Raw genomic sequence first — 25,903 nt, forward strand, 5'->3', positions numbered from 1 at the left:
GGATTGCTTAGTCCAATAACCTTGACAAATGACTAATCTCTTTACCATGGAGGATCTATTCTCGTTAAACCTTACCATTGCTAGTTGAACTAGCAAAGTAAAGACGTCATCTATGACGTATGTTACACAGCTGATTACAAGCAAAGAGTATGAGAATCCGTGAGTCATGACCCTTTTCTTACATTGTTCACGAATTTGCCATATATAGTCATAGGAAACCGCGAATTTAGTGGGAAGAAGAACTAGTAGGATGTTCCTGAACCCGGATTGTATGTACTGGCTATTGTTAAAGGAGGTTAACCTCCGTTTTTGTGGTGTTCGACCTCATTTGATTAAATTCCGGATATATGATTCCGGATCCCTTTAAATGGGCCTTTGATTTTGATAAAAATTAATTCAGTAAAGCAAAAGTGACTTAAGGGAATAAAATAAAATCGGACTCCCTGATCACTGGAAAGGACTAGAAGAGCTTTCAAGGTCCTTAAGAAAATGTAACTCTCGATTACAATGAAAAAGTGCTTTAAGCTTTTATAAACTTAGTGTGTGTCTCGTATATCAGACACTCATTCATACTCAGTCATTTTATTTAAATTCATACCGAATACTAAAATTATAATAATATATGAGTTAAATGGTAACAACACGCTCAAGGGGCATGAGTCTCTTTACGTCATTAAAGATACGCTTTGGGTTTATAATTAGGTTAATATCCTTAAAGTATAATGTTTTTTGAACTTGAACTTTGAGTGCGGTTATACTGAAAAATAGTGATTCATTATTTGCAATAGTAAGTAAATTTTATGTAGGGAATCTTTTTATGTAACCGTTCATTCAAAATTAACGCGGTCTCCCGAAGTATTTTTTGAAGCAGTGTGACTTAAGAAAGTGTGTTTCTTATTTTCTTGAGGTTTATCTCATATTTTCCAATTTGAATACATAATTGTCCACTGTTGGACAAAGGCGTATCATATACTGTAATATATTGCCCAGTTTCCAGTTTTAAATTATGACAGTTTGTATATGTAGTATATAAAATCAATCTTTAGACCTAGCATGGCCTTATGTATGTCAACGTTACTTTAAAACCACGTGCAGTCATGACGTCGGTGATCCGAGCTGCGAATAAAAAGATCACACTTGTGCGTACATAGGCCAGTTGCTAGCCAAAATAAGGTTTTTCTCATAGTTAATCAATTATTATATTAATTAGTTGTCGACAGATTTATTTTATCTTGGGGGTCATGGTATGGTGTAGCAAACAGTTTTTTTATAGGCTCTGTGATAAAGCCTTCGATTTTATGAAATCCAAGTTTTAGAATCGGGTACAAAGTGCGTCATTTATGGTGTTAAATTGATAAACTAGATCTATGGAATAAATTGGTATACGTCTGCAAGTAGTTCTATAATGCATATCACTGAGATTATTCGTCTTAATTCAGTAGGCATTCATGTCTGAATCACTATAGCTCGTTCAGTGCTTATACTTAGCAAATAGGTACATCTGTTCCATCTCAGATTAAGAAAGTAAGTAGTCACGTTCACCTTGCAGTTTCATAAACGGATATAAATATTATCTCTGCATTGCGTATGAGTAATAACCTTTAGTCATTTCCGAATCATACTTCAAAGTAACTGTTACCACAGATTTAGCACGCTTGCATCTTTATTTACCCAGCATTTAGTGCATACAATTTTCTAAAACAGTCAAACCGAAAGGTAGCTTCATTTGCGAAAATCTTTTATCCCATTAAAGACACTGTTGCTTTTAGAACAAAGGTCATTATAGCCTGTATAATTTCGTGAGCATAATGAGTACTGCGACGATCATGTACCCCAGTCACGCTACGGAATACCCAGTTGGTTTTTGCAACTAAACCATTTCTGTGTATCAGAAGTAGGAGGTGAGCGCGTGTACGAGATCTTTTTGCTTTATGTATAATTAAGTTAATATCGATTATGCAAGAAAAAAGGGCATTGTCACTGTAAGGCGGCGAACATATGAAGATCATCGCAAAAAAGCATGTGGGACGAATCTCAAAGAACCTTTGACAAAAATGATCGAAGTAAAATACGATAAAATCTTTTAGCTGCCGATGATTTTTTTCTTACCGCTTACTTATCTCAAAAAACAAATTGGTTTTCATTACCATTTTGTTTTATAAATCTCGTTTAAAATGACAATCTTCTGCTGATATAATAAAGAAGAAAATCAACTTGACAACAGCCAAGTTATTTTCGTTACATTTTCTCCTAGACAAAAGCATATAAAGTGAACTTCCTCTGCAGTAATAAACGCAGGAAAAAACCTCTATTACACGACTATAATAGTAGTAATTGCTCTTAGCCGCAGTGTGACAGCATCTCAGATACTCTCGACCGTGGGACCGGCGCGCCATATTCAAATCGGTAGCGAACAAAAAAATATCATTTATTGGAAATGCTTTCCAGTTTTTCCGGTAGTGTGAGATCGCAATTCACTTGTTTTTTAAAGGAACAAAGATTAGAATAATTGTCTAACAAGATGCACTTTTATATTCAAATGAGTCTTTGTCCATACGTAAATTGTAATCGTGATTGTGTTATTACATCTGTCAGTTGAACCACATTTATTGGACCAGTGTGGAATTATGAGAACAATAAAAATAGATTTAATTGTTTTCTTGTTGTCACGTTTTAGAGCCGCCGTACACGGACTGCTTCAAGCAGTTGAGACCGACTGCTTAAAGCCGCGACCGCGCAGTGAACTATAGTCATTCATTCGCTGCCGTACACACGACTGCTCGAGCAGTCGCGACCGCTTCAAGCCGTCAACTGCATGATGAAATTCCATCGTGCCGTCGACCGCTCGCGAGCGGTTGCGAGGCATACACCGACTGCTCGAGCCGTTGACTGCGCTAGAGCAGTCGACAGCTCTCCGACTTCCCTCTCCCCCCCGCCCTTTGCGGCCTCGCAGCGTCTGTTTTCTCATTTGACTGCTCGAGCAGTTGGGTCGTAGCTCGAGCAGTCAACAACCGACAGCTCAAGCAGTCGACGCCGACCGCTCGAGCGGTCCGTGTATTTCACTCAGCCGCTAACTGCTCGAGCAGTCCGTGTACGGCGGCCCTTAGTGTTTTTGTTATGACAGTTACCAAACACATACGTTGTCAAATCTGGAAATAAGCCCTACATTTTTAAGTTCCATTCATTCTGTACAACTTTGGCTGACCACGTACTTACTCATATGCTAAAAGCTGTTACAAATAGTTACAATCTAAAATGCTAAGCGTAATTTTCTTCTGACTAATAATAAGTAGGAGAACAAATAATGTTAAACTTCCAATTCTTAAAACGAATGATTGTAGGAATTGAACTAAAATCAAACTAAGGTTAAGTTTTATATTACTCTTAGGTATATGAGTTGGACTTTGGATAAGCAATTTCTATCTTAATGATTGTTTGACTCTGGTCGGTTGGCTTGACAATGATTATGACAATATAAACGGAACTCACGTGTATTAGGTATGTTCATTACACTGAAAATGTTACTCCATACATTTGAGTTATGAAAGGAATGCTCTTTGTTGTCTTAGGTCAGGATTGTCACTTGGTCCTGTTTAGCAGCTTAGTACTCAGTCATAATAATTAACGATGACAGGTGCCAATATCAAACTCATCACAATTAACACCAATTTATTATCTGTGGTCATTTGATTGATCGTCAATTTAATTTTTGACTCCTAAAATAATTAATCAAAACTTCAAAATTAGAATACGATTTAAAAATGTTCTTATAACATACAAAGACTTGGCTGGAAATAAACTATTATTTTTTACAATCGCTTTTTGATTTTTTTGTGTCCCAATCTTATAAGTTATTTTCTTAATTCATAATGATTTTTTTTGGATCCCAGAGTTACAAACGTACGTAAAACGTATAAACTTTGGCTGTACTCTGGAGAATGAATTATCTATTTATTATTTATCCTAGAATTATCTATTTTTTGTCCCTCACTACTTCAAATCACGCATTCGGAAGCTAAAAATATTCAAAATTACAGTTAAAATGATGATCACAAAGCCAAGCCACTATTAATAACATATCGTCTTGCGGATAAAAAATGGCGGCAGCTACCACGCGGCTAATGATTCTCGATGTCGGTCGATTTACTGGCGGCAGCTACCACACTCACCCGTCCTGTATTTCCTGTTCATGAGTTACGCAAAAATCTTGTACTAATATAAAATTCCATCTGTTTTGCTCCATCATGGCCATTGTGAACTGCAAATTAGTTCTTAGATATTCATTTGCTTTGTTTACTTTTATTAATAGTGTAATCAGATAATGGTGATGACTTTTCACAAGTTTTTTTTGCTGTGCGCGTGCTCGAATGTTGGGAATGTTGGAACAAAGGTCTACTAGTACACTAGTTGATTTATTAAGATTATTTGTTATAGTATATGTATAGGTATTTAGAAGATATTTCTCATTCAAAAATTTTAATTTAATCGTGGGAATATTAGGTGAAAGGGTCTCCTTCCTCCTTCCATCTGATTCATTAAAAAATCTTTTCATGGTTATGAAAAAAAAAACATAGACGAAAATAAAATCACGGTCTAATAATAAAAGTGCAACCAATATAAGGATTATGCTAATCTATAGACAATTGCTTATTGCTTATAATGCGATAAATGCGAGCTTATCTTACTGGGACATTACCGCCTTGACTGAACTAAGTGTCTTCACTATCAGTTTCAGATATCTTTTAATGGCATAATATGGATTATATTATACCGTTTATAATTTTATTATTAGGTTAATTCCCGGCTAGTTTATGGTAAAAGGAAAATATCTGAAACTCACTGAAAGCACCCTTTAGGATTTCAACTTACACTTTCCTGGTGCGATACATATCCATTCCTTAAGACGAGAGGCGCCAACTCATTTTGGACCTGAAGGAAAATAAAATAGAGTTCAAATTAGAAGACTAGAGATTGCGTGATGTGAACTGATGGGATCCGCTCAATATAGATACTGTTATTGTCAGCTTTGATTCGTTTTAGAAGGAACGTTTTTATATCTAACCTCATTCAGGTATTAAATGCTTCTTATATATGAAAAAAGGGTAAAAACACTTTCATTTTATAACATCACCAGCAAGCTATCTTTTAAAATATTATTGATATTATGTTTTTTTTCTGAAATACATATTTCATTCTTGTCTCAAGAGATGCACTTTCTTGTAGTCGATTTGTATTCATGCATAAAAACTATATCGTACCGATAAAGATACTGGAAGTGTCCAGAAAAATCTTCACCTAAGCGTCTTTAAAATGTCAAAGCCGTCTTCTGTGGGCCTGTGGTCTGATGAAATAAACATTGTATTCATTAACTGTCCCTCCACTAAATGGAAGCATTTTAATCGGTGACATTTCTAGACACTTCTAGTTGTACCGGATCTTTGAGACAAACTTATTGATATGGGTTAGCGGTTCATTGTATTGTAAATTCAATGCGCATTTTCATATTTGGTGACATTGAACCTATGCTTTTGTAATTTGTTTGAGTGGACTGTTAGGATTAGGTGTCATTTATAGAAATGTTTTTTTTTTCTGTATATATAATTGGTAAAAAAAATAAAAGTTTGTCAATAAGTGTTTTGAAGATAAGAGTCACCATAGTCCTAGTACATAGAGGAATCTAGAAGGAACAGTGGTAGGGTTTAATCACTGATGATTACCAATTTTCGAATAAGGTTGTTTTAATGTACTTTGTGGAAATTTCATTCTTTTTTCATACCACTACAGCATTATAAAAGGTCCCGAGAATATCGTGAGAGAATCCTAGTGGTTTATTCAGCAGACTGAAAAACAATAATGTTGTAAATAAATTGAGTTAAAAGAAACAAATATTTGGTTGTTTTGAAAAAAACTGAAACAAATGACGATCGAAGGGATTTCGAGTGATTCCCCGGAGGTGTTTTTGAAATATTAGGATGTGCAATAAGGCATAAAGCATTAAGATAAAAATTAAACATCCGTTATGCTACAGTACTCGTATTGCATACATAAATGACGCTGAACAAATAAACAAATGAAGGTATGACTGTTATAATGCGTCTGCGATGGTGTAAAAAGTACCCGTTAGTTGAGATAACATCATCTGAGATTGTGAGTACTTATGATAAGGTTTGTTTCAGGGTGGTCGTGTAGTTTTTTATGTGGAGATGGACCAGTATTTTTTGACATAAAGGTCACTTATGGATGTATGTATGTAACTTCATTTTGGTCAAAGAATCAGCATTGAATTCAACGTGGCAATGCAACCACACTTTTGGACATGATTTTTTAGGTTTCCGTACCCAAAGGGTAAAACGGGACCCTATTGTTTTCGCTCCTCTGTCCGTCCATCCGTCTGTCACCAGGCTGTATCTCATGAACCGTGATAATTAGAGAGTTGAAATGTTTACAGATGATGTAAGTATTTCTGCTGCTGCTATAATAACAAATACGGAAAACTAGAATAAAATAAATAATTTGGGGGGCTCAATTTCTAAATAATGGTACGGAACTCTTCGTGAGCGATTCTGATTCGCACTTGGCCGGTTTATTTTACCTCAAATATCCCTTCACAGGCTCTTTTGAAAAGCAGATCGAATGGAGACAAACACTACTGAAAGTTGCTTAAAAAATTTCCACCTTGCCTCCTAATGAATTACAAAGTGATTTCCAATAACTACAATTCCGTTATTTCTACAGTAAGTACCCAATACTCTATGGTCTAGACTCCATTGTCCGCGGGCAGTCTATAGGAGACGTAGGCGTTGGGTGGTGTGCCCGTCAATAATTATAATCGCCCGTTACCCGTCATATTGTTCTCAATTATCGACTAATTAGTATGGGTTATTAATGAGTATGTAGTACGTGTTTTTTTGTCGGGTAAACACAGGTTGAGTTTTTTGACAGACGATTTGTGTTTGACTGACGAAGTAGGTATAGTATGCTTTAGGAATAGGTACTCTCTGCAACCTTTGAGTAATCCTATCTATTACATGATTTAATATACATATGTGCTATAAGCGTGTGTTAATTATCATACCTTATCTAAGAAGTGTTTTGTTGTGGAGTCCATTTATCTATTTATTTTACATACGTTCACATTCAATTTCTCTTTTCTTCTAAATTTGCATAAAATAAGGATAAAATAAAACTTAAATAAAATGCATCCAGTATATTGATTTTTAAATTCACAGATGTCATTCGGTATTGATTTAATACTTACTACTGTTTAAATCGACTCCATTAATTTTGATTAATATTTGTCCATGTATTCAATTTATTGCGAAATAACGGTAGAACACTATGCAAAATAAATTAAAAAATCAATAGACTATTTTGTATAGATTTCTCCTATAAATTAGACATTTCCGTAGAGAAAACAAATTATGATGATTAAATATAAATTGAATAGATATATCACGGTGATGTTTAATAGATTTTATAATAGATACAAATTAATTTATTTACCTGTTTTATAATGTTAGCAGATTAAAAATTAAGGATATAATTATTTATAGCAGGATAAAAATAGCGTGCTTTTATTTTTATACAGATGATTTTATTAGGTATATTATTAGAGGCACCGCTATCGATCAAAGTATATTATTTTAGATAGGGATATTATAAATTGCATATCAAATAAATAATCGCCTATCAATAAATACTCATCATTTATATTCTTTTTTACATCAAATAACTTACTTCACTACAAATAAACTAAATGTTTAACAAAACTCAAACTGCAGATAATTCGAAATGATACATCAATATGACATTGCTTTTTTTATTATAATGCAATACAGTTAAATTTATTCTTGTACAAAAATACTACATACATAGCATTAATACTGACTGCACAGCAAATTTTCCATATTTCATAGCAAAATAACTATCCCAGTCGCATATTAACCAGTAAGTACAACAAAACCTATTCATCATATTTGTCTTAATTTTCAAGAAGCCATGCTCGGCCAATTTAATGATTATTATAACAAAAAAATCCTGTCACATTGCATTATTTCTAAAACCAGAACAAATTAACTGAAAAGGTTCGCGGCTTCGCGCGCTTTTTCGTCACTGGAGTGCAGAGTGGCGCGAGCGAGTAAGATAGAGTTCAATTAAAAAACATTGTATTAAAAATTGAAGCTAGTAACGAAAACGAATCGCTGCAAAACCGACTCCACGTAGTCTTGTTTGCCTACCCCTAGAGTGCAATTCAAAACCGCGTAGGCGCGGAGGGGCGAGGCGGCCTGCGAGCTGAGGAGCAGGTAGTTTTAACGCTCGCCGACGCGGTTGAGGCTGGCCGGCTCTGCCGGCCAGTAAGCCGAAGCTGCGGTGGTGAGCGTGAAAATCATCTGCGACGATAAGCTCGCATGGGACCGCCGGAGCCCCGCAGCGCCGGAGCCGTGACAGAAGCCATGCTTGCTGCATGTTGCATGCTTACTTCCATGTTGCATGCCTGTTTACATGCTGCATGCCTGCTTGTATGCTTCAGGCTTGTTTGCATGCTTCTTACAGGAAAATAAAAATTCCAAAACTATGCCAAAAGATGATTCTGACTATAAACATTCTGAAATATGATATTATAGTAGTAGCCTTTTAATGACTACTTATATGAAATGTATGCTAAAAGGAAATACTGACAATGACTGACAATGACTGACAATGCACCAGCCCCATTTTTTTTAAGAACTATAGTATGTATGTGCAAGCATATCATCGGACTTGCGATCCGACTCAAGTACGTGGCGCCACCTGCAGAAGCTAAAAATGTTGCCTATTGGGCAAAAAAGGAAGCGTGAACGCTTATAAATAATTCAATAAATTACAATTTTGTATTTAATTTTATATTTTTTTGCTGATCTCATTATGCCGTAATTAATAAATAATAAGATGACTGTGACTAATAAAAAGCTGTTTTATTCAGAAAAACTGCTGTAAATAATATAAAAATAGAAGCTATATTTAAAAGAAAAAGAGTTAACATGTATAATGTGCATTAAGATTATTAGCTGTGCATTGATGAAAAAGCTTTTGCTTTAGGAAAAATCGCTGTACGCTGCGAAAATAAATTGTAGTGTGTTTAGTGATATTTTGAGTTGAATATTTTGCTGTGCAATCAGTAATTTTGATGGGAATTCGGAATCTTATTGCATAGAAAAAGGATATTTTTTGATTTGCGTTTAAATACTACCCTTTTAGATAATCCACTTGATATGCAAAATGCATAACGTGGCAGAATATAATATACAGTACTTTACCTAGCACGGTGAACATAAACATAATTTTGTGAAGAAACTACTCTCCTTACAAAGATTTATCGATATTACATGGGCTAAGTAGCGTAATTATTAAACAGGGTACATTATTATTGGCAATAACTGGCCGTGTTATAATAATAATATGAACATTTTATAACATTGGACCTCATCCGGAAATTGAACATGGGATTTTGCGTTAAGGCGTCTACTTACGTTTAATAGCTCTATTATGTATAACAATGCTTTTATTAACTGATATATTAAACGATGGCAATAAAATTACCTTAAAATAGTTTTATAACGCGAATAAACAGACATGAAAATAAATTAAATATTATGCTCATGTAGGTATTGTACAAAATGTCTTAGATGGTTGGCGTTCATTAGGCTAAGCATACCTTCGGCAGTAGACTGCAATTGGCTGACATGATGATTGTACAAAAATGGAAAGCAAAAATCCTTACATTAAAAGCTGAATCTAAATTAATTCCATAATATGTGTGAAAAATCTCACAACTGAAAATGAAACCATTTCTCAAACGGTCCCAGTATTATTAAAACTTTTTAAAGTCCTACATTATATCGGTGAAATATCTCTTACCGCGAGCTTGCGGCCTGCGCAGGCGCCTTTGTTTCAGCAACTATTGACATAACCAATTAGAACATCACAATTTGTATGGAAGTTATTTATAAACTTGTATGTTAATTCAATGATTACTACCACAAGCAATGGCGTATTTTTATTTTGTGTGTGTTCAGTATTTTGACACATAACACTAATTAACAAATCGTAAATAGTCGTTTTCGGAGGTTTTTTTTGTAAACATTGCAACTTTGTGAATATTTACCGGTTTGGCTTCATGTTTTATTTTTTTGATTCTCAACCAATGTAGGTTGCAGATACGTACTTTTATTTGTCTATTTCTTTCAGCCCGCATAAGCTAAATGGGATTGGCCTACTCAGTAAATAGTTATGTAAACCTTTCAATAGTTTAAAAATAACCATATAACTGGTGCTTAAGGTGTATTGTTCTAATAATTTTTTATCACATATCTTATTTTAGTTCTTCAGTTTTGCAGGTAAAATAAGTGAGCAGCACTTTTCTCACTACATAATGTTACTCGCACAATATTCAAAACAGTACGATAAAGGTTCACACTAAATCTAGTAAGCCTGCTCATGGCATTATCTACGAATATAGGCATACATGCAACCATAAAATTGTACACACAACATTGTTCAAACCAACGTAGGTAGTTGAATAGTATATTAAGCTAACATTTCCTCGTGTTTCTAATTATTTGAACAATTGACGGACGCGTTGGCGATGCAACGCGATGTAAAGATCGTATGACCATTAATTTTAGTGATCAATAAACATATATGATGACCCTGTAATGTATTATATTACCGATTTAAAATAATAGTTTATGCTCAAAGCTCGTATTCGTTAACAATGTCATCTGTTTTAACAGCTCGTGTGTTTGTGTGTCTCTTTGTTGTCATGTATTTGTTTTGTTTATATGACCTTTGCGAGATTTGTTTAGCGTACAATCTTCACCTCTTGTGAAATAATTGGATGACGTAACGCAATGCTTTTGGGCTTGCTGCATTTGTTTTAGAATGCGAGGAATATGTGTATAAATAAGGAGCATAAAAATTACTGTTTTTAGCTTTTGTTTTTGTTATTTTAACCGGTTTAAGATAGTAAAGTTGAACTTATAATTTGCTAAAAAGTTTTCATTAGTACATTTATAAATACACACAATTTAGATTTACTTTCATTGCTATAAATTGTCGGACTCAGTTTTCAATCAGAAGCGGTATTTGAAGTCCTGAGGGGAAAGCTAATTTCCATCACACCTCAAGAGTTTACATTATTGCGATTGTGTGGTCGTAAGATAATGAAATGAAATAAAGCATAAATCAGGGACATGGTTAGGAAATGTATTGTGTTTTCCACAGCTATATTCTAATACTCGTAACTTGGTTAATTTAATTTGTTTCTCCTATTCCTTCTTCTGATCTCTCTCCGGTCGTGTCGGATTGCCGTCTCATCGGGCTATGAGAGTTTGGGAATAGCGAGTGTACTTTTGTCTGCGCAAATGCTGGTACACTACAATACTATGTCCTGCGTAGTTGGCTAATCTCCTTATCATCATCATCATCTCAGCCATAGGACGTCCACTGCTGAACATAGGCCTCTCCCTTAGATCTCCACAGATACCTCCTTATACAAAATGAGAACCGGTACCGTGATCGATAAATAGGCTATCAATTTAATTTGTTTAAAATATATAGTATTTTTTTTAATCCAATTTTTTGACAATTTTATAGACATATGCAGATTTTTTTTGTCAAATTATGCATAATCATTATTTGAAGAATTTGGTTGCAGAATGTTCTCACAGACACAGTATGGCGGAGTTTGGTTTCCGAAAATTAGGTCTAGCACGTAACTGAAAGACGTTAGTTCTTCGTAATGATGAGCCATCGCCGGCTGCAACATTATTTAATATCCGGCCACAGATAATATTGAGAAATCGTTACACTTTTCAGCAAAAACGGGTAAAAAAAGTTAACGTATGACACGTTTTTGGTCTTTGTTACTTGTAGGTATAGATCTATCTATGGCAATAATTACACCTACTTTTACCTATTACAAATACCTTTGACCGTATTTTTACTTCAGTTATTCCTATTTGTATTGCGGACTTATTAAAAAGTTATTTATTTTACGACAGAATCAATCTTTTGAGTATGAACTAAGAATTTTATGTCTGAAACATAAATAATGATGATGTGATCTAATCGTCTCTTTATAATATGACAACGTTGATGGTGACAGGTTCCAAACTTATGTCCACCCTAACATGGTCCATCAAGCCAAAGATGTAGGAAAAGTGACGTTAAATATGTATGATCTTGAAAAAATATCTACAACAACATTTTGTAAAGCTCGATAAGCTGGCGGTTTTCATGATGTCAGTTGAAGGACCCTCTGCGGGTTGTTCGAAAGAGATACCGCGGCCCTGGTACATAAAAGGCCTATGACGGAACACGACGGTTTTTAGTCAGTAAGAGTCTGACACTCCCTCACCGCTGCTAACCTACAGCGGGAGGGGTCATTTGATGATTTTTGACGTAGTTAAAAAAAAAGTTGTAGGACCCTGACATCTAAATTTTAGCCCGTTTAAAAAATTACCAATTCTTCTCACATACTGAAAACATAATGACGAAAGACCTTTAATTCATTCTAAACTTTTCAGTATTTTGAAATAATACAATATAAAACGACGAAACAAAAATTGAAAAAATTCACATCCAACTCGCTAATCACTCATCATTAAGACGCAGGTTACAAACTTATCTCTTCAATCTAGAGGTACAAAACAGTATCAAAAATATTACACAAAAGACTTTACGAATAAAACATGAGATTCCCTGTAACGCTGTGATTGAACTGTCATATTAATGTGATTGGACCCTTGTCAACGAATTAATTTGAAGATGTAGTGACGGCGTGAAATAATTCAGTAGGTGGTAGTTGCAACTGTTTTGGGGGTTAAACACATTGAAGATGATATGAATTTGCAACTGGTGGCTAATAAATATGAGTCAAGGAAATTGATTTTACAAATATATGGCAAATAACTACTCTAGAGTAGCACCCTTGACGTAATAACCATGATAGTTATGTAAAGATTGTGACGAAAAGAAGTAAGATGACTAATTCGTAATTATGTCACAATACATAGCAGTAGTAGGTCTTGCACTGACTAATGTTGAAGACTTGCAATAAAACTTTCGAGTTGCGATTTATGAGATAAGCAATGAGCAGTTTTCTAACAGACAATTTGAAGAAAATAGATCAAACGGTAAGCAGTGTAAAGTGGAGTACGTAGTTTTCCAATGCATAAGAAATTTTCAGACAAGTTTGCAAGGCTTTGCGTTAACAATGTTTGCTTAGCGTTGACAACTCAATTACAACCACATGAGTAGCGAACAAAATTCAACACCATATGTTCAAGTTCACAGTCATTGCTAAAACAAATAGGTAAATCTTTGTTTATAAACTGCTCCACTAATCTTTACAAGCTGCTATAAATCTAGGCAAACATGATCGTTGAGCCTCCGATGCCGCTCCACTGTTACGAACATACGAAATATCTCAGAAGTATCACAACAAGACTTCTACCGAAAAGTTGCAATAAACGCACACGTTGAAATAACGGCACTAGTGAAACTTAAAGAATTATTCGTTGCAATGTAAGAACACCGCTGACAGTTTCATAAAGTGCTACATAAGAGGTGTGTATGAGTGAGAATCTCATCTGACGATGATACGAGCTAACCTTCTTCGCGTTTGTAGCTGGTGTACTACGGCGGGAACTGATACGTACTCCGCCCACGTGCTCTATGGAAATCAGTAGGTCACTAGGAGCTACTTAACGCGGGACGTGGTTACACTACATTCGGCTTTGATTCATACTCGCAGTGGGCGATCCGTGCAAGGTCGATGTACTCGAAATTTGCGGTACCATTATTTGCATATCCACGGGTCAGACTAGAGAGAAAAAATGACACCGATAGTCAGATTTGTAGTGGTGCAAATTGGTATCAAGGTTACAGACTCTCTCTTTAGTGGGTAAGTGTAACGCCTAAAATCAACTTATGATAAATTGCTCATTGTAGTGAGATAAGTGTCGTGTGTTTGAGTGGTTTCCTGTGTCAGAGTGAAAGCTGCTGCAAGGATGTTGTGAATTGATGACACTGCGTGTTAACGGTCCCTGAGTTTGTTATGAATGTTCCTTTTAGAGTAATGACGTGATTTCGTTATCGAATCACCTTATAAAGAAAGTTATAAATAGGCTCAAAGATGATACATTTGTTGAGGAAACACGCATAGAAAGTTAACGGAAAATTTTAACGCAGTCAGAGAAGTCGTCGAGCTAAATAAACATACTCAATCTTATGTTGAAACACATATATTTAAGACATTAGGATTTCAAGAAATAGCCTCGTTAAGTTTCATCATACAGCAGAGGGCACTTATTAACGACGTGAACATGGCTCATGCCCAGTTATTTACAAGTTAATTATTGGAAGTTGACAATATCGAAAACTGGTAGAAACGCTTTGCGGGCCTAATAAGGCGAAGTAGAATTCCATTTACACAATTAGTCTCATTACAGAGGCTAATTCGTTCGAAGGGGACAAGTAAGCTCAGCTTGCGGATTATTACGCGAAGGAAATAATTTCTGCATACCGATGTGCAATAATTATAATCATTATTATCATTATTGCTTGGGTTTTCGTGGCACGCCTTAATACTACGTGTGCCGATGGCAATTTACGTTTCGCATGCAATTCCTATAAAATTGTTGTTTGTATTTTTTTCGGTACATTATAGGTTGGCAATTAGCGGTCTTTGTACTTTTGCTTTTAATGGCTGTAATTATTGTGGATTGTTTGTAGTTAATATATTTAATTATAGGTACTTCGGACCAGGTGTTAACAGGACTGCCGACGACGGTTCAGACAGCTTATTTTGATTTCATTTTGTATGTGAGCTAGGACTGTGAGATGTAATAGATGTCCATTGTCCATAATTGGAGCATCAAAAGCGTATTTATAAAGATTTTGCAAGTAAGTTTAAAGTGTGGGTAGCTAAAATAATACCTACTTATGGTAAATTATAAATGGCCATTCAAATCTATGAATTCAATTGTGCACATTTCAAGCTTTGTTTACTTAAATCAATTACCAAGACATTGCCCGTCCCTCAAATCCAAGTCCTTATTTACCGCAAACATAAACTATCGAACATCATCTGCATTTAATTACAGAGCCAAAAGGTCTTCAACTATGATGACGTCAGAACTAAAGGGCCTAACACAATGGAAATGACAAAAGAATTACGCGCCAATATATTAATCTTACTTTCAACACAAGGTCGAGAGTACACCCACTGTGCACCCACAAAATAATTATATGCTAATCGGTATAATCTTTTAATTTGACTAAGACAAAGTTTGTGCTTTTCCAACAATTAAAACCTGGCTTTGGAGTCCCTTTACTAGTGTTAGATAGAATAAGTTTCCAGGGGTCGCTGACTACGAAACGTGAGATACAACAAAAGCAAAGAGAAAATTATGCTAGAGGAAAATATTCCTCGACTTCTCAACTTTAACGGCATTCTAATTACATTGTTTTAGTTATACCTCATATTTTTTTAGATCAGATGAATATTTTTCTGCTTTGTATGAAAGTTATTTGGAATTCAATCAGTATTCACATGCTTAGTTCTTAGTTTTTGACAACTCGTCAACACAAGCGACAAGCGGTCACTCAACCAAAACTTTTAAGTATTATACCTACCTATAAATAAAACAATATATATGATACGGTTTGAATACAGGTCTAATTTCAATTGTAATAGAAATTAAAAAAATATACTAGAGTATGTAACACTTTTATCAATAGGTAAATTTATTGTTAAAAAAACATTATTTTATTTGCACATTTTCAGCCTGCTTTGATTCTGAAGCATCACAATTTTATCGAGCTACATTGTGTAGGATTTTCGACTAGACAGCGTGGGCGGTGCGTGAAAGTGCCTCTTGACTCTTAATTGACTGCTCAAATGTTGCAAGTTCGCGTGCTCAACATATGAATTAACAGTACGCATACACTATAAACTTTTAGTCGGCCGATAGTCGGTTTGGGCTCATAAATCAGTATGAAGATGACTGGAAGTACACACGTAATAACGATCAGGTATTTCTCCGGTATCAGACCGACTAAAAAATTGATTGAATTCCCGATATTCTAAAAAAGTATTTTTATCCTGCCGACGGGCCAACAGTCAGCCGACTGTTTAGTCTATAGTCTATGAGGCTAAGCGTATTTACAGTATATATGTCACCGTAAGATTACAAACATCGTTAGATTACAATCTATCTCGAGAGATTGTAAACTGTCGAATTATTGTGAACCGTAACATCTGATTGCAATTTAACGCATTATTTTTCGCTATATTATAATCTATCGATGAGAAATTGTCAAATTGTCAACTGTCCGAAAGCTCTCCCTGATTGGTCAGTCTTTTTGTAAGATCGACCAATAATCCGTTCTGTTCCCATGGAGTTCCCGTAGAGTTAGGAATGAATTTGTGTTTGAAGACAAACTACCTAATTGTTTTTTTTTTTTTTTTTTATAAAAGTTTCTTATAATTTTCCAATTTCATTTAAATAAAACTACTTTTACACGTCGCGTCACGTCACGTTTTAAACGTCGCATCGCGTCGGGATTAAATTATATAATATAATCGCGATAAAATCCGTAAAAGTAGTTTTATTTAAATGTCTAATATTCGCGTAAGTGTCACAAATCAATATGTTTCCAATTTCAATTTGTGTTTGAAGAATAAATATTTCGTTACAATTTGTTCTCTCCATATGTCAGGAATATTAATTACATACTCGTACTAAATAATAAATACTTGAAGAATTTTTGAAGAGCATTTACTTTATTTAACTGACACCTCTATTTCATTCCTAACTCTACGGGAACTCCATGGGAACAGAACGGATTATTGGTCGATCTTAAAAAAAGACTGACCAATCAGGGAGAGCTTTCGGACAGTTGACAATTTGACAATTTCTCATCGATAGATTATAATATAGCGAAAAATAATGCGTTAAATTGCAATCTGATGTTACGGTTCACAATAATTCGACAGTTTACAATCTCTCGAGATAGATTGTAATCTAACAATGTTTGTAATCTTACGGTGACATATACATGGCTAGTACGCAAGCGTGTGAAACTAGTCGCGAATAGATTGGAATTCACTTTTTATACTAAATGCAAAGATATATGAAGCCTATTGTTATGTAGGCAACTTTGGTATTTTGTGCATAGTGCTAAGGATTACGGAGTAAGTCTGATGTCATGGTTCCGGGGAATCTCATATGGTATGCTTGAACGTTTTCTGCTGTATCCGTGAGCCCTGTGAGGCCTTGAGTGTATTGAGGTGCATTCGAATTCGGCCACGTATTGTAATGGCTACATAATTGATTTACAACAGACAAATTGTTCATATATTATGTCTATGGATCAAATAAATCAATTTTGTATTGTTTGTGAAGCTGAAGTGTAATTTAGTGACCTTTAAAACAATATTTACTCATTAACCGACTTCCCAAAAAGGAGGAGGTTCTCAATTCGTCGGGATCTTTTTTTTTTATTCAATGACACTATCAATATTTATATTAGCTTGCAAAAAAAAGTTTTTTGTCCAGTTTCCCAAGAAATGAAGCCTCTATTTATCTATGAGTGAGTTATTCGAATCAGATACTCAAATAAAAAAAAGTTGCGTAGATACTTAAGTATACCTATTGAAGTATGTGAGTTTGTACCTACTGGGACTGGGGACTTCACTGACTTACTGCCTATTGAGTCGAGAAAAACTCTTGACCATAACCTTGATTTATAGCCAACACCGGGCTATATTGTAAAGCTAACTTGGAAGTTGGGACCTCACGCAATTCACATAGGTTTGTACCATACAAATAATTTTCACAGAGAGCGGCACTGATAGAAAATATTGCGAGAAAAAAATGGCTTCCAAATTCAAAGTTGAGAAAAAAAGGATGAAAATGTAACAATATTAGGATGTCCATCACCGATTCTACAGGCTTCGGAGGATAGCATGTTCAAATCGTAGTTCACACAGTTGTGGTTATCTACCAGCAAAGTGGATTTACTGAGCTTTATTTTTAACAACACCATGAAAGAGGTTTTTAAAAGTTTCATCTTAAAATCCCAAACTAAAACCCCTTCAAGCGACCCTTAGATAAATCACTGTAAATCTTAACTCCAAACCAATTTATTTACATTCAAAATTAATTAGAAAAACGTGTTATATCCCAATAAAAGTTGACAAATAAAGTCAACAGTAGCGTTATTGCTGTGCTGTTGAGTTATATTGTGAAATTTGTACATAATTCGTAAGTTCACCAATTAAGGAGGCTTGTAATGCGTCATGGTGATATTGAGCAGGTGTATCCTCATTAACACCTACTGAATTATTGCTCATGATACTATCTGACCTTAAATACTTACCATAAAGCTATTTTAAGACATTCCGATATTATAAGTTTTTTTTTTAATAGTGGTTAGCATTGTCATTGCTGACCAATTGATAGCAAATCATTTTCTCTATGAGTTCTTAAATAATGTCTAAAAAATTGACTATGTTTAGGAAAGAAATTAATATGCACACTAAGTTATGTTTTCAGTATCTTTAATAACAATCACACATACGTATATATGACAAAATGATACATTTTGACGATTTTGGTGTAGTTGTCACCTACATATGTATAAAGCAAATAATTTATGATTGACATTAAAATGAATAATGCATAAGTATGTGTAGCTGTAAAAATAATTACAAATATTAGTTACTTATTTAAATTGCATTTCGTTTGATATAAAATACCTACTAAAATCAAGTTTCAAAGCAAGACAATTTACTATTGAATCGAAATATAACACCTCTATTATCTATATAAATAATATATAACGTATATACTTACATAATTATTGTAATTTACTGTCTGGTCTTTAATTGTTTTACCGCCGACCAATGGCAAAGCTCCGTAGCCTTATTGACAGCTAATAATTTATAGTTAGGGCGTTATAACTTTAGCTAAGATAGATACACCTGACAGTCATATTTAATTATTAGGTATAAATATTTTATTGAAATGGTACCTATAAGGACGTAATCCCATTAGAAGAATGGTATTGTTAAATACAAAGTCAGGTATAAACCTTAATGGTTTGAAAACATTGAAAGCTGGCACTACCCCTGTATTTCAGTCATCGAAGCTTGACGTTTTAGTTTTTCAAGGGAGGTTTTTCAATAACCTGATAACTTTTATCTGAAGAATATAGAAAAGTTTCTCAACTCGCTTTATTAACTCCTCAGACAGAAGTTAACTGCTGATTGAAAATCAGCCCTAACAGGTATAAAAATCATTCTCAATATTGTCACATTAAGTATTTTTTAAACAAATGTGTGTAATATGTCCATTGGAAATGCCGTCAGAACGAGTATTATTTATACTTCTAATTAGAAGCATATAGCCTCGGGCGTTTATAATTCCCAATCAATTATGTCGGTAAGTGTCAACACCATTCACATATAATATACAGTTTTGTTACAAGGATTATGACAGATTTTCTTACTAATTGGTTTTATATCCTATTTCTTATCCTGTTTTAAATCCGTATTTTTTTGAACTTTTTGATTGAAATTATGTTAATTATTTTGGAAAACTACATTTCCTTATGGTACAGTTTCGTGGGTGTAAATAAGTCCGGTTATTATTTCAAATTATACATGAGATTGTGTCCTTAAGAGCAGTAATTTCATATAATCAAAATCATTTTGGTCAGTAAAATTTAATGCTTTAAAAATCTGTTATTATACGCCAACACGGGGTTACTACAAGATTTCGCGTGCAAAGTGTAACTTTTACTAATTTCCATAAAAGTCCAATTCAACCGGTAAAGTTAATCATGACGTGACTATGACTGTATTATGTAAAAGTGTCATTTGACACCGGCGTTTTAGGGTTATCATTAGGACAAAGTTGAAGACACATTTGGTACATTTGAATTTACACTCCTATATTTTTCCTTGTAGAATCACAAAAAATACTACTTAATATTTCAGTTTCATGTGTGAAAGCTACTATAGGATTGTTACTTACTACAATTAATTACAATATTTAATGTATTAACATCGGTATATTTTAAAAATGTTCTAATATTATGAAGCGTGTTGACTGTCGTTATCCTAGTAGAAATGGTGTGTGTGAAAAAGGGAAAACCACTTGTTCAGTTACATTATAAAATAAAACCACAAAACAATAAAATATGACCTAACGTAATAACGTTTTCATTGCGGTGTCAGTAGGTTAAGGATAGTTGTATTGTTATCAAAAGTACGCAAATGAGTCCGAAGTACTTCATAATTTTACATTATGATTAACTATTATGAACGTGAAAGTATTTCCATTTGTTTCTATTTTACCGTTATGAATCATCTTGCACCTCGCACAAATCACTACCATAAGTAGTTGGTATATTCTGCTGAATGAGACAGATTTGAATATTCAGTGTTCAATATCAAGGAACGCCTACAGTACAATCTAATGGCGCGCAAGAACTATTTTAGAAGAAAAACCTTTAGTATTTATCCTGATGCATGAACCAGCCTCTTCAGAATACTACAAAACTGCAGGCAAGTTAGCATAAAATAGATAATTTCAAGCTCTATTCAGAGCTTACTCTATTACCAAATCAGAAATCGCGATAGCCCTGACAGGGTCCGAGGTCGCACGATCGCTCACTAAATCAAAATGAATCACGCTGTATAACAAAATTTCAGATGACGTTTGTCTATTACGTCACCAGTTTCGTCGCGACTGATAAATCTAATGGGGGTTACTCACCTCTTTGCGGGGGAGACTTTGCATAGTTTCTTACTAAATAAAGCTCTTTAAACATTCCAAACATTTTTTAAGCATTAACTTTTGTGTATGACTGTACAGATTAGCGGATTAGTCTGTGAAAATATTGTGTAATCAGTCTCTGCTCTTAGTAATGTGTAATTGTCATAATCTTAAGTAGTTTGTTTTAAATTGTCACTTTATGGTGTATGATACATTATGACAAGTTACAGTGATATGTTCAGTGCCTATAAATATGAGTGGAGAGAATGAATTACATCTTTGAATTAACGTGGCGGCTCTTTACATGGTAATTAGGTTCTATTGAAGGTATTCAGCTTTTCGTATTATGTTATTTTCAGATCTTTTAACAGTGAAAACAATAGCCTTCAACTGCTAAAAGCAGATCTTCGCTTCGATTTCAAGCTCAAGCACCGCATTACGATTAATGTTTTACTACAATCAGCTGACCCTTATCATTAAAACATAAATCACAACCTAAATCACTAACTGTAGTATCATTATCACTGCCTAACCCTCAATGAAATAAAAGTATGATATTCTTAAAACAGTTTTTCATAACTTTCAATTTAGACTGATTCACGAATGAATGCAGTAACAATCTGAACTACAAATCGCTTATGTCATTGTTGTAACAACACAATAAAACTACTATACGTCATACCTCAGATTTTTTGGAGCCAGGTAAGACCCATATTACCTAACAATGTACTGTATTTCCCATGTAGCAGGAAGGAAAGACTGACTAACATACGGCCTTCCTATTTGGTAATAGTCATCGTGTGAGTACATGAAAAGTCGCCTACTACAATGGCCTGTGATTCAGTGGTATATGTATGTATATGTGGACATAATATGTATGTGAAGTTTTTTTTTATAATTACATTTCACGTTAACACTATTTACAATTAAAAAACGAGAGGAGAAAACTATCAAAAAATTCATCCTGGCTGCATTGCCACGCGCTGGATGGCAATGCATATTCGTTGACTGAAGTATAGGCCAGCCCTTTGCTCAAGAGTGGACTGAATTTATGGTGGGGGATGCTTTATTTTTCATACCAAAGGTTCTATCTATCCATTTTCCATGTTATAGTGTCTAAGTCAAGTCAAAGAGTTTCGAGGCTCTTTTTCATCAAATTTTTTAAAGTCTGAAAGTAGTGCGTAAACTTACGTACATACCTTTGACCTGTCTGTTGTAGTCGGTAAAGTTCATAATAACCTAATATTACTAAATTTAAGTTTAGCATTTCAATGCCACTGGCATTGAAAGCTATCGGTAATAAGCCGCTTCCGTAGCTTTAAGACATTAAGTATATGTGATTTTTAAGTTCAACGACGAATAGGCAATTTTAATAATGTGGTATGAAGATACGAATTCAAATACATGTACATATTTTTTTAATTATTTGAAGTACCTTCCAAGCTATAAGATATACAAGCTTCATTATATAATCTCATCGTATAAAGATTATTTACATTTGTATGCCCAAGTTTACAAGGGAGTTCCCTTAACCCGGATTCTCCTTTTTAATTTGCCCTTTTATAATCATAATAGCCTTTTGATAGTTTACGACTCATTAAATGTACATATATGAGCACTAATATTAGTTGAAGTATAATAAAATTGCTATATTAGTCTCAGTTTACAGATATTACTGTGTATTTATTTGACTAAAGCAATTTACAATGTATGTCATATATTTTATTTGAAAGAAAACTCTGGTTTAATGTCTTTGAATAAAATTGCCAGGAATTTGGTTATTAAGTTAATACCTAATGTATTTTTTTATTTCTGTATAAATTATGTTTTAATTGTACGGGATTGTACAAATGTTTTGGAAATGTCTGAATGTCTTATCCCGTTCTATTTAACAGTCAAAAATAATTTGCTTAGAACTTTCATGTTTTTGTCATCATCATCATAACATCAATATAAAAAAAATAATTAAAAATAACTATTTCATCAAAAAATTAAAAAGACTAGGATAATATATTCAATTTATTTAAAGTTTTAGATTTATCTTATAAGCTTAACCTATATCTTTTGTTTATGGGCATAATAATGAATGGTATAGTTAAGACGTAATTATATTTGAGTGACTGCTTGTCAGATTTAATAAATTAATTGCAGCTTTGTTGCAAATATTCTTTATTGAACGATGCATGTTCTAAGTTTAATTAATATTTTGCCTGTTAGGACTTTTAGTTTATGTGAGAATGACCTAAGACTGTGTATGGAATGATAGCCTTGACGTGGTTCAATTACATAATTATTTCGATTATACATAATGTTAATTACAATAAGGATAATTCCTTAGGGAAAGGATGTTTCTTTCGATTATTATATAATATTAATCATGTTAAGGACAAAATATTGATTCAGGGAAAGCCAGTATGGGTTACATCAAAATTAAGACATTTATGGTGTTACTAGCGACCCGCTCCGGCTTCGCACGGCGTAACAGTATTTCCCCACTATTTGATGTATGTTATTGTACATATAAACCTTCTTCTTTAAACACTCTATCTGATAAAAAAAACCGCATGAAAATCGGTTGCGTAGTTTTGAAGATTTAAGCGTACAAAGGGACATAGGGACAGAAAAAGCGACTTTGTTTTATACTATGTTCCTAGTGATTAAAATTATCCTTTGTCTAGCCTTTTCCCTACTATCTTGGGGTAGGCTTCCAATCTAATCGAATGCAGCTGAGTACCAGTGGTTTAAAAGAAGCGCAATTTTTTTTTATTTTTTTATTATTATTTATTCTCATATTCTTTGTCTATTGTGATTCTACATGATCTTCGCATGTTATTATAATATGTATCAATACATACAAACTGTAATACCTATTATTTTTAAAAAGAGTAACCATGGAGTTTCTTGCCCGTTCTTCTCCATAGGAAGCTACTTTTGGAATGGGCAACTAGAATCAACTTTATTTATATTTTTTGACGTTCATAAGTGCTTGTGAAAGCCTAAGTGAAATAAATGATTTGACTTTGACTTTGCAATATGTCTTCCGCTACCATTTTCTTGTCACTCGTCATACTGACACTCACTCTCTTCCTATTCATATCATTTTTTAGACAATCCATCCATGACATCCATCTTTTCTTAGGTCTTCCTCTTCCTCTCCAACCATCATTCATACTTAGCACACTTGTACTTGTAGTAGTACTAGTACTTGTTTCAAACGATGTCTTTATTCCGTCTACACTGTGTAGACTCGTACCTATTAATGACACGCCTCTAAATAGCGTTAAATGAGAGGTAATAGTCCAGGATAACGGCCTCTAAACACGGCTTGAAGCTGTAAATCTTTATTTATATTGGCCTGCAGCCCACACCGTCTGTCCTAACTTTCTTACAACATCAATGTATGAAGTGTATGATTTTGTCATACGTTTCAATTTTAGATATATTCGCACTTCTATGTAGATTGCAAACTTTTATATTTTTTGTATTATCAAAATAATGACATAAGCTGAAACTGTTGAATTATTGGATAGTTGTGGCAATTGGGTATTCCGTAATTCTTCATCCAGGTATAGGTATTGCATTCAACCTTGTTTGAGCGACCTCATTAATTACGATATTTTATTATCTATAAAAAAATTGCATTATTTTATAAATGTCACCACTCATAAATTATCACAGCTCACATAAACAGTAAAAACGTCGTAAAATCCATACTTTGATAGTTGAAGATAATACGTGGACAGGATATTTCGCAAACAACATGAAATGCAATACCGTAGTGTGATATCGGCTCTATTACTGGCCCGTAGATTTACCGTCGACTCGCCCGCGTAAACTTAGGTGACGTTTACAACTAGTCTCCTCCAGACAGGATCGGGCTTGGAAACCAGCGACAATTTGCCAGAACGCTTGCAAAAATCAATCCCAATTAGTCACCATTTTTTAAAATGTTATTTGATTAATGTATGTAATTATTTAAATAACGCCTGTATTCACATAGTGATTTATTAGCAGAGAAAGTAAAAATGCATTTTTAATTATTATTTGTAGCTTTTTGAAGTGGAAGCTTGCATGTTGAGCATCGGAAATAGAAACGATACTCGAAATGAAACATACTCAAAATGACATAATTTTCCGAACTTTTGAACGAGACCGTAACATAAATTAAAATTTTGTAAACTGCAGATAAACTTACCATTGTCGCACACACCAGATACAAGCTTACATCCATGTTCACGTCAATAAAACCAGCCGAGCGCAATCAACAGCTATTCTAATGGCCCCAAATTAACGCTTTCTAGAGGGTACTAGCTTTTTGTGAATATTGAATTATGATGATAAAATCAACATTTCCACTCGGTGAAAATACTATCTACTTTTATGTCAGATAGATAATGTTTATTATTGAAGCATATTGCTTATGACAAATATGGTCTGAGTGGGAGACTCTGACTAATGTAATTATTGATAGAAACTGACTATAAATTATTGTGCGAAATTTATTTTAAGCAAACAGCTTTGTTTTTACTTTCGATTCTGTTTGAAAGTGTTAACCTGGGGTCAGGTGCTAATAAACAACTTAATAAATGTTAAGTTTATGTAAAAATGTTGGAGGTATATCAAATGTCTTATTGCTTAGTCATCAGTGTGTTTTAAACATTCTTGTTTAATTTTCAGCTAAGAGTTCTCACAGTTTGAGAGAAAGATTTCGTTTCTTGATTACTTAATTTCATTTTACATGGTCATATCTGCTTTAGTTATTAAAATTTTCATCGCAACTCTTTTGCCGTGCTGTAATATTTTATCATTTTATCATCAAGTGATGTCCAAGAGTTGATAAAAATACCTATCCAGAGTGCACTAATGAGACTTAAAATTAACTCAAATCCACTGAAAGCTTAAACTATCACAAAGCCTAAGACATTCCTGAACATTGATCTTTTGCATATTTACCTATGCGCAGAGGCAACAAACCAGCACAAAACAAAGTAGCTAGGTACGGTATCCCATTTATTTTCATAGCGTCTCTCGGTATGCGCGATTGTATTCACTTGCAAGTCGAATGTTCACCGTCA

This window comes from Helicoverpa armigera, chromosome 7 (assembly GCF_030705265.1).
Source record: "Helicoverpa armigera isolate CAAS_96S chromosome 7, ASM3070526v1, whole genome shotgun sequence".
Lineage (NCBI taxonomy): Eukaryota > Metazoa > Arthropoda > Insecta > Lepidoptera > Noctuidae > Helicoverpa > Helicoverpa armigera.